Raw genomic sequence first — 11404 nt, 5'->3', positions numbered from 1 at the left:
GCTGCTGTCGGCTGCGCTCCCACATCCCGTGCGGCTGCAGTTGGTGCTGTCAGACCGGGAAAGAGCTGGGAAGCAGGGAAGGTGCTGCTGCGAGCAGAATTAGTACCTGCTTAAAATGTATATGGAGAACAAACTGTCTTTTTAAAAGAATTTTAAATGCTACTTCTGGCTTATGAATAGTTTCCTTGCAACTGTCAGGCCATCTGCTTGGAGAGGGGTCTGTGCAGTCATGAAAAGGATCTTAAAATATACTCTCCTCATAAACATCTTTTGTTTGGCAAATCCACATGCATCACATAATGCAGTAAATGGCAGCACAGCCTGAAGTGAAACATTTTTAAATGCCGAGGATGCAACCTTGGATACAGCTCCCCCCGCCCCCCACCTCCCCTCTATTAATAAGCACGCTTTAAATGCACCCTCAGACACATTCTCTTACAGCCTCAGATTGGCAGCACCCACCTGCTGGGAAACATGCTAAGATAACTTCCTTGGGTACATCCAAAATACCAAACTGGGTTGTGGGCAGAAAAGAAACAGGCTCCTGCAAAGCAGCTCTCTTGGAGATTACATCATTCTCACAGCCAATTTTCTGCCTACACTGCACCATTTTCTACGGGGTGTGTGTGTGTGTGAAAAAAAATAGCATACGTTCATGTGTACACAATCAAAAAGGCCACATTAAGTGTGTGCAAGTACATCTAATTGTAGCATTTCCTAAGTTTTGGGAGCTTAGGTTTTCAGAACTGCTTGCTACATGAATATATACAATATATACATATGCACATAAACATTTATTTGTTTTGCATGCTTGGAATAGGAAATTGTGTGTATGAGAAGAGTGTTGTGCTTTCCTTAAATTTTTTTTTCTGTTTATTTTCATCATTCTTTGGTCATTTTTTGTTTACCCGCTTTTTGTTATTCTAATGTAAGTTCAGATATACAAAATGCTAATTTTCTTTTACATAAAAATGTAATAAAACTTTCTGGCTTTCTTTATAAACAAATTTCAGCAGGAATGTTGATGGGATGCTGTATACCAAGTAAAGAAGAAATACTGTTTAATTATCTTCCATATAAAATCCAATAAAACGTTCTGGCTTTTCTTATTTTTCTGTACTGGGGATTAACATCAGTGTCTTTGTGATGAGAAATCTGCATTCATGGCTCCTCTATTTAGATTTAAATAGGAATTATAGTTCTTGGCAGAAAGGGATCTGTCAAATATCACAGCATTTGTGGCAGGTGGTCACTGCATTGCTTAGTACAGACACTGCCTGCTTAACCATAGCCTGAAGTAAACATCAAAAGTCAATTATTCTCTTTGTAAATATTTTATTTATATTTTGGAGGCTAACAAACATCTTTTCAGTGCTTGGCTGAGACCTTCCTCCACAGATCATAATCCTACTGAACCTGCATTTGGGTGGTTAAGAATGTGTTTAGCAATCCAGGGATACCAGCTTAGCTACCACTGTATACTGGGTTTCATAACCCAATTCTCTGCTTCAAAACCTTTAATGACTTGGCTGGGTTGAAGTGGACAGAGCTAAAACTTGTCATGGTTGTTACCACTGCAGCTGCCAATTAGTGCGACAACCATGTATTACTTTGCCTTTCCTCAGTTAAACTGTATTTTGAATATAAATAATGAGAAAGAAAAAAAAAACAAACAGGATCCATTTCCTTGGATTTAACACTTTGGGGGTGGGAAAAGCAGGAGGTCTGGTTTTAACAGCAAGATAAGCATGTACATAGCGGCCCTGCAGTGGCAACTTGAATGCACATTGAGTAGCAAATATGGAACAAGAGCTGAACTCTGAGGGTCAAATGCCTTGAAGAAATGTCTTGTTGCAGGGTGAACCTACTAAAATAAAATGACAGTATCTGGCAAGTTATGCATACATGGCAGAATCTCTCCTCAAACCACTATGGTGTGGAAAACGTCTAAAGATGCTGCAACACATTTTAGATCCTTATTTGAACTCTGTCTGAACTCTTCGGACCATTAACTAATCAGATCATCTCATTTAAACAATGTTATAAAAATAATCAAATACTTCTGCCTGCATAAATATACTTTGAATATATTTACCTTAAAGAACCGGGATTTCTTGGGTGTTTACTCCTGACATTCTGGAAACAGAAGGAGCACAAAATGTTAAGGAGGAGCAGAATTCTCTGAGATGGGGCTCTGGGTAATTTTCCCTGTAAGCCTGTTTGGTGGCAAGTTAATTGACTCCCACATTACCGAAACTGCAGCGTACTAAAGCACTGGGTGCTCGTTTTGCTGCACTATTTGACTGGCAAAGGCCATCTGTTCTATCCCATCCATCCACATACACAGCGTCTATTGTTGTCAACAGGATTCACATACACGTGGATCAAGGCAAGCATGTGCCTCAAACTGTTTTGATCCCTAGAACATGGATTTTTCATTTTCTTTGTTTCTTTGTGCTCACCCAGTAATAATACTTGTCATCTGAGAATTCATATTGATCTTGTCATTGCCTTAAAATTGGATGACAATTACTATCTCTGTCAAAATTCGATCTGATGAAATGGCTCCAATTAGGAAGGAAAAAGAAGGAATCCATCACAGTGGGGAGCACTGCATTTGGCTTTAGAGTAGGAAAGCTTATCTTAAAGGGGAACTGTTGGAAGAAGCAAATGGGAACAAGCTTGACAGATATTAGGGCACCAGTCTCAAAATCCATAGAAATTCAGTATACATATGAAATGAATAGCCATTTAATATTTGCAGTCCGTATCTGTCTGCAATCTGAGTTGAAGCTCCTCTGACAATAAATGCCAGTAACTGTTGTTTTCATTTTCTGATCTGGTCAGACACACAGTGGCAGTTGACGCCAGGCTTCCTACATTTTCAAATCCAGTTCTGATCACCAGTGTAATTATAATACATTATCAAGAGTAGATTTGCTGAAGTTTGTGAAATGATAAAAGCATAAATTACATCTTTTTTCCAGATACTGATCTTACCTTGAAACTAAATGGGAAGATGCAGTGAAAGAATTGAAAACAAAAGAGCAAGTGCACTTCCATTACTACTGATATTGACACTAAAGCAAATAACTTATCCCTGCCAATTACAAATAAAATTGTGCTAATTACAGATTTTTTGGTTTATAAATCAGCCCTGAAAAATTAGTGTGTGCATTTATGTGTGTGTAGGGGTGGGGAAATCTTTTTCAAAACCAAAGATGTTTGTTTCATATAAAGTTAATGTTTTATTCAACTGAAAAAACCTGACACTGTTCTGTTTCTGAGGTCAGGTCCACCTGTAATTCCGTGTAGGTCTTACCTGGGAGCAGACAGAAGGATGCTCAGCCCTCCTCAAAGGACTGGAAGTCTCCGCCCACCCAGCAGAATCATCTCAGCTGAAGGCCATTCGTGCATTGGTTTCTCTGAATCGGCCCAGTAAATGCTGTTTCTTCACAAATAAAAGTATGGCAGGAACTGGCTTTTCAATTTGTACAATTATTGAGCTTCTGAACATGAGACTGCACAGTTTACATCCCTGGAAAATCATGTTTTCTTAACTATATGGAAGAGCTCCTCAAGACACTGAGGGAACCCAACCAAGCACACTATGCCTTTAGCAGGTGGTGACTTCCCAAGCTAAAAATGTAGGATCCGTGTGATGCAGAGATGAGTCACCACACCTCACACAGCAATAGGCTCTTTGGTGAAAGAAAAGTGGGTGAGCTGGTGCTTGCAGGTCTTCCTCTAGCAAGCTGGGTAGACATGATTTCCTTTTCACCAAATCTTTCTCCCCCCACCTCTGTTTTCATTAGCAAAAAACCTGCTTACTGACTCTGACCTACATTTGCAATAGCTCCAGAATGCAACACAACTGTGTTTCTGGGGAATTTGCTATTTGCTAAAAATTTTAATCCAAGCCATTTTGAAATGTTATATGTTAACTGAGCAAACACAGCAATCAGAAAAGTACACAAACCCCAAGCAATTGTCCTGGACTTGTTTACAACACACTGCTATTAATGAGCATCTGGGATGAGTATGGGATCTTGTACTATGGATCTCATGATCTGTACAATAATGGCTGATTTTAATTGACTTTTGCTTCATATAGCAAATCCCAATTGGAGAAGTTCCAGGATGCTGCTAGTGAAGAACTGTGGGCGGGTGCATGTTTTGAAGTGATGGTAAACATTGTGACATATACTGTGTGTACCACATATTCTCATATGCACATTTTGACTTTTGTTGCCTTGGCTTTCACACAGCATTTCTAACATAGACATTCCTATTTGCCAGTTTGAGTGGAAATCTGTTAATATGTGAATACTGCTCGCCAGCATGTACCAGCATGGCTGGACTCTCAGTCCCACAGAACACGCAGCCCTGCGTGCTCAGAGGGGCTCCACAGGACTGCGGCATCTGTGCGAGCAAGACTGGCAGAGCTGTGCAAATGAGGAGTGATGAGAGCTGCTATGAGAAACCATAACTTTGAGAACATGCAACTCAGCTCAGTATGATCCACTAATTCCCAATGTAAGTCACATCACCAGGAAGGCCTCGCTCTTTTACTGCCATGGATTCTATTTTCCTTTCAAGAGATGCTGGTAGCTAATGCCAAATTTGGTCAAGCTGTTTTAGCACCTGGAGTACTATTGGTATTAAAACCCCTTTAAAGGTCTGGGACTATGAGCCAGATTACCTGTATGATGTATTTTAATGACTAGCCAACCCTTCTGCTTGAACTGAAATTTGTCCTGAATCCACAGTAGCTCTTTGGGAACCTGGACTCAGCCAAGATTTGCACAGGTTTTTTAATTTGATGCATTAAAAAGTCCCCTGCTACATATCCCATTCTGCCTGGCTGCAATATCATGGCCAATATTAGACTAACAATTTGGTTTTAGGCTCTTTCCACAAAAACATTTGCATCGCACAGACCAAAGCTACAAGGTATTTATAGGCACTGAAGCTATGTGTGTCCTGTCCCTAGCAATAAGGTGTCCTGAGCACAGGGAGGGTCTCTGCTGCTGCCTACACCACTGCCCATGTCTCCAGTGATGTGGCCAGAGAGTCTCTGATACCACTGCAGCAGCTCCTCCACTTTAGCCTTGAAATACTTTTTAAAAAGGAAGGGAAAAAAAAAAAAGAGATAAATTTTACTCAGTGCAGCAGAACCACTTCTCTCAGAGTCCACCTGGTTGTTAGACAAGATTCATGCAAGAGAGATTTGCATGTGCAAGGAAGTCAGTGTGAAGTATCTGCTCGAATCTACTGTGCTGCACACAATGAAATGAATGCTGGTGAATGGGTGTTTCTGTGAGGTAATACTTCCATCGCATCCAATTCTAATGTTATCCAGCACACTGCCTTGCCAAGAGCCTTCTTTGTATTGCAGGAAGCCATCTGTGATGGTAACTAAAATGGGAACGGAACAGGATTCACTTTGGAGCGCCCGTCACAAGTGCTCCCCTCCGGCGCGTGCTGCCAGCAGCAGCATCTCTCCCAAGGTGAGGAAGGCACTGTCTGTGCATGTCCCAGAACTACCCAAAATGGATGTTGTGCTGCTCACCTGCCACTTTCATGAGGGGTCCATACAATCTCCATGCCTTGAACCATAATGTGTCCTTGGTGGGGACCATTAATCGCTATGGAGATGGTGGGTGGGACGATGGATCATTTTGAACAGGTTATCCAAAGCCTTGTTTTCAGTCTTTTTTGACATATCTCCTGGCAGAATATGCTGATTGTTTTCATTGATCTTTGCTGCTTCTGGTTTAATTTTTCTTTCTCTGTCTTCTAGTCTCTCTCTTTGTCCCTTTCTTTGCCAAACTATTCATTTGCTGTTGGCTACTCATGGGTCTGTGTTTCAGAGAGCTTCCTGTTTTGTCCATCTTGCTGTTCTATTTTCCATATATTTTTTTTTCTTCACAAATTTTGCCTTATTGTGCAGTGGCATGTGACTATCTGCTAATGCCAATATTACTCCTTGAGAATTCTTTTTCCTTGCATCATCAAGGGTTTAAGTGGAAAGCCTTCAGCACAGTGCAAATTTCACTCCTGAGAAAATCCATCTTTTGAGGTAGCTGATTTTAATTAAAGAATACTCTCTCTCCCTCTCTCTCTCTCTCTGGATTATACTTTAATTTCAGTCTCTATCACAACAGTAGATACTTCTTAGATAAAATGTATTTTTGTCTCTTTTCATCCATGATTATCTGTAGTTCTTAAACACTTGGGGTCAGCAGCTGGTCCCTAGTTGATGTAGTTCAGGAATAATTCTATTCAAAGGAATTAATTCAGAACAAAATTGGTTTTAAGTTCAAAATCAGGCAAAATGTTCATAATATTGTGCCCTTATTACATATGTGAGTGAAACTCCCAGAAATATCAGTGATAACAATCATGGTAATAAACAGTAATCTCTGAAATGTACAACCCCTTCCACCTGAGCATTTTAGACATCAATGCATTAAGCTGCTGTCATATGAAGAAATGTCATTATCCTAATTTTACACAAGAGGAAAAAGGGTGACAGGAAGTTAAGAAAGCAACTGAAAGTCTTGTAACAAGAACTGAACCTACACCTCCTGATCTCCTAATATCCTAAGCACAGAGGGAATGTGTTCCCAAGAGATATAAAACTGAGTTCTTGAGAGTTAATAGTCATGAAAGAATCAACAATATTCAAAACAAGTACAGTTTGAGTTTCTGCCTCCATCATCCTGCCAAATTATGATTGAAGTAATATCAGCATCATAACCTAAATTGTTTATGCATGATTAATTTGCATATTTAAACCATTTCCAGATTTCTCACAGAAATGGCTGAAGCATAATGCTGGATAGAGAAAGTCTTGCTGCAGATTTAAAACCTCACTGGTGCAAAGGAAACTGGAGTGAAACCCTGTCATTTCTGAAGCCAAAAGCAAAACTTCCCATTATGGTAGAACCAGGATCCTGGCCAAGGTCCCTATGGCCATGAGGATCTCCCTCCATCCCCCCAGATAAGCTTCTTCATATGAAACAGTAGGATATGGGTGTGGATATACATATGTGTATATATGTGACAGAATGCAGGCAGATGCATAGAAACCCACACAGAAATTATGGGATGAGTTCAAGCTGGCAAGATGGGGTTGTTCTATTTTCTATGTGCTGAGTGACATGAAGCAAGTTGTTAAGTCATTGCACCAGCCATTATGGATTTTTCCCCCCCTTTCTTTCCTCTGCTTTTTGTTTGTTTGTTTGTTTTAATGCCCCCTCCAGCCTATACACAAAACAGATATGTATCTCTGCTTAGTCATGCACTTCTTATCTGAACCGAACTAAAGAAAAAAATATGTATGTAGGATAAATGTAGGAATAAAATGTGCTTTGGCAAAGTGCTTTAAAGTGCCTTTCTGCCAGTAAGCCATTAATTTGTGCTGCTTTGTGTTCTCCAAGCTCAGAATAATTCCCATCTGCCTTGACTCACTATCTAGCACAGAAAGGAAGAGGTCCTTTTTTGAGCATGGATGAAATAGGAAACTTTTTGTATAAATGAAGAATAGAGCTTGGAATTCTGGTGTTTCTACCACTGGGACCTAAAATAACTTGAGGTCCTGCTCTTTTAATTAATTTCATTATGATGAGCCTGCCTCTCCTGTCCGTGTATGTTTTTTCAGCTTTTGTGTTCCTGGCCTGCCTGCAATACATATGTATTCCCCTTCTTTCCTCCTGCTGAAGCTGAAGATGCAATCACATCTTTGAACCATCTGGTTTTTAATTTATTATTTTCCCCCATTGCATTAATGGGCTCTCTCGTTTTTCTGTCAGGCTAACAACTTGGCTCCTGTTTATCTAAGATATGTTAACATGCTGTTCCTCTTCTGGGCACTCGCTCAGTCTATTGTATTTTCTGAAATTAAACACCAGGGAGTTTTTAATATTATTTTCTTCATCAGCCCAGGGAATATCCTCTACCTTTACAGCCTCTCTTCCTCCTTTTGTTGTTTCAGTGAACATTTTATGACTCTTGCTAAATTTAGGTTAATATATTATTTTTCTGTCCTCTCTAGATCATTCCCAAGATGATTTGTAGGAGCCTGCCTGGCCATGTTCCTGTGTGATAAACCTGGTGAGCAACCTACTCATGTGAGGCCAGAGAGCATCCAGGATTCCCCAAAGGAGGCAGAGGAATCCCTGCAGAGCTCCTCATGTGTCCCCACAGGGCAGGACTCAAGATTTGGGAAAAACCTTCCATGCCTTTGTTAACTCACCCACAAAATGAGCAGACTGGTGCAGTGGAGCCCCTCTCTGACACAGCCAACTCTTGTCCCAGCCAGGTGAGGCTGTGCCAGGCAGGGCAGCCTGGCAATCCTGAGACATAACAGGAAGCTGTACCTCCCCAAGATGGCCTGGAAGTTCCAGGTAATCACAGTATGGAGCATAATGTGGATTTATACTTGTTACTTTACTTTTCTATGGTACCTCCCAAGAGTCTTCTGAGGCATTCCATTCTTTAATAAGCTGAAAGTGCTCCGAGATTTTTCTAATGAAAATGATATAGGAGCACACAGTGTTATTATTAAAACCTTTCTTTTTCTCTAGGAACTGCTAAAATACATTTACAGTTTATATCCTTTTTGGTGAGCATTAAACTTTCTAATTTAAAATAATAAAGCCTGGTTTGCTCACTTTCTTTCCCTTCTATTTCAAAAATATAAAAAACTGACAGTTTTCTAACTATTCTTATTTTGCTGAGTGATTTTTTGGATTTCAATAAAAGTAACACTGTGGTTACAACACTTTGTGAGATAAGCAAAGAGATTTTTTTTACAGCACAATTATGGAAATTTCAAAGAATCTTATAAATATCCTACTATTTGCATATATGAGATAAGCATATTTTAGTAATGGTTATGACAGGCTAGCAAGGAAAATGTGTGGGACAGCTATATAGCAAATACATGCAAACATGAGGGGGTGTCTGTGCACATGCAAACGGAGAGAGGGTGTCTGTGCGCTTTTCCAGTGAAACCCGTCCTCAGTGGGTGCAGGATCCCCGGGAATACATGGTGCTCCCCAGGGAGAAGGACCACCCCTATCCTACGACTCAGTGTGCCCCCTCGCAGATGCAAGATTAGCGTTATTTTTCTAACACAACAAGGCATTTTGGTCGATCCAGATGGTGAGCACTAGATAAGAGTTAATATGCCAGCTCTGAGTTTTGTTTCCACTTACCAGGGTACAAAGGCTGGGATTTGCCAGGACCTCGGGGTGCAGCTGTGCCGTATCTCAGCCGTCCAGGCTCAGGGCTGGGGGACGTGGGGACACCTGCGGTGTGCACTGCCAGTCCCACCACTCTGCTGCCACAGCCCTCACACCTCGCTGGGACGAGGGCTGAGCCTCTCCCAGGTAGGTCACTGCTGCCACGGCTGCTGCTCAGCAGGCTACTCCAGGCTGCCTAAAAGACTAACACAGCCCTAAGTGCTCCTGAAAAGCCCATGAGGCAACTAAGGCCAGCTTGGTCTTCAACACATACCCAAACCTCCACTCAAAATTCCATGAGAATGGAGCCATAGCTGCCTAAGAGGCTTTCTGAAGCGAACCGTGCTTTTATTCTGTTGTTTGCCTTTGTATTTTTAAGTTGGAAATTGCTCCTCGGGTTATGCCTCAGAGCTGCTGGGAAGCTCCGAGAATTAGTGTGGCAATTTTCTCAGTCCTTTGTTGAAAAGGAAGAGTCCACACAAAAAATGCACTGGCATTCCAGCTGCATAAACAGTGTAAATTGCTGTCAAACAAAAAGATGATTTAGCTAAAATAAACCCCAAACAAACAATCCCCTCCACACACACTTTTCTGTCCCCATTAGAACCACAGGTTTCTATTCTGTGGACCTCCCATCCATCTGCTTGGCCCTTGAAAGAGTCCTTGAAAAACAGAAAAATGAAAACCACTTACTTTCTGAAAACTAATCTTGGCTTCCCAGTGCCTGGCTTTCAGGGGAGTTCCACTTGAGGCTTGATTTCTGTAAGTGCAGATACTCAGTATGTCCTGAACAATTAGATACCTTTGAGGATGTTGAAAGCAAGACATAAAAAACCAAATCAATCATGAGTCTTGTTTGACAACTGACACTATTTCTGATGCGAAAAAACCCAAGCACTAAATAAAACAGTAATAATAAAAAACCCCAGAAAGCTTAAAACTCAAAAGGGAATCTACCAAACCAACCCTTGTCTCTTTAGGTTTTAAAACACACATTTTTTTCTACAAAAAATTTTTTCATAGCCTGCCTAGAAAAAAATTACAGAGGTAGAGATTCATCTTTTTCCTCCCCTGCTGAGGCAGATGACCTTTTTCAGAAGCCAGAGTGAGTCCCCTGGCTTGTGCAGCACAGCCAGGGACCCTCAGGAGGTACACTGGGGGGTGCTAATGGATGTCTTCTGGCCCCTGGTGCTTGTCAGTCCTCCTTCCACACCACAAAATTGGGGGGAAGATGGGGTGACAGCACTACCCAGACTGTACAGGAGCCCATCAACACAGCCTCTGGGCAGAAAGTGCGTGCTGGCATGAGGAGTCTGAAGGCAGTGAGTGGGACTGTGAGCTGCCCAAACTGCAGGCAATTATGTTGTAATTTGTTCCCAAGCTCTCACAGGAGCCTGCCCCTTCTGTAATGGAGACAGGAAGATTACAAGCAACTGCTGCCTCCCAAGCAGTTGATATTCACAAGAAAAATAGAAGAGCAAGGGAAGGGGCAGTTTTGCCTCGTCAGCTAATGATCCTTGACTCTTTTGCTTTGTGTTTTTGGTAGCAACCACAGAGAGGTCACACATGAAACTGTGGAAGTATGAGGTATCTTTATTAAATATATCAATGGAGTTTATTAAATGGAACATACAGTACTGGGTAGTGTAAGCCACCGTTGGACGGGCTCGGGGTCACGCAGGCCTCCTGCCTTGATGTCACCGGCTTTTGGATTAATACTACGAGCTCACAGCGTGGGCCTGATTAGAAGGCCGGGTCCCAGGTGGTTTTACCTCTGCCCTCTGCCAAGGCTTTGTTTGCAGCGTGAGCAGTGAGCTTTTCAGCTCATCACCCAGCTGAGGCGGATCACGGAGGTCTTTTACCACCTCTGGCAGATGCGGGGCTCACAATTCCTGTCCGGCAGGAGGAGGGCGCAGAGGTGGAATCGTTATCTCCTATTGTCCGATTGATTGTTTGGGCTCTTGGAAAAGTCTTCCTTTTTGAAGGTCTTTTTCTTTTCTTTTCTTCGTGTTTTTTTTTAATCTCCCCCCCCCTTTTCTTCTCATTTTTAACGTGCACCAGGAGGGCAGAACAGAAAAGGAAGCTCAAAGACGGTTTTAGCTTGCTTTCTCTCAAGAGATTCTAGTTCATGGTAGAAAAAACAAGTCCCTGTG

At 41.7% G+C, this 11404-nt stretch overlaps 1 long non-coding RNA gene across 1 annotated transcript; it reads left to right on the top strand.

Moving 5' to 3' along the window:
* Positions 1-897: 897 nt before the first annotated feature.
* Positions 898-8629, top strand: LOC114060713. Its single transcript, XR_003571943.1, has 3 exons — positions 898-4536; positions 5399-5510; positions 8060-8629. It is a non-coding gene; the product is annotated as an uncharacterized LOC114060713 (long non-coding RNA).
* Positions 8630-11404: the final 2775 nt, after the last annotated feature.

This window comes from Empidonax traillii, unplaced genomic scaffold, assembly GCF_003031625.1.
Source record: "Empidonax traillii isolate 1590-97213 ecotype Southwest subspecies unplaced genomic scaffold, ASM303162v1 scaffold287:size763773, whole genome shotgun sequence".
NCBI classification, from domain to species: Eukaryota; Metazoa; Chordata; class Aves; order Passeriformes; family Tyrannidae; genus Empidonax; species Empidonax traillii.
The sequence above is the reverse complement of the archived record's forward strand: the minus strand, read 5'-3'. Positions and strand labels throughout refer to the sequence as shown.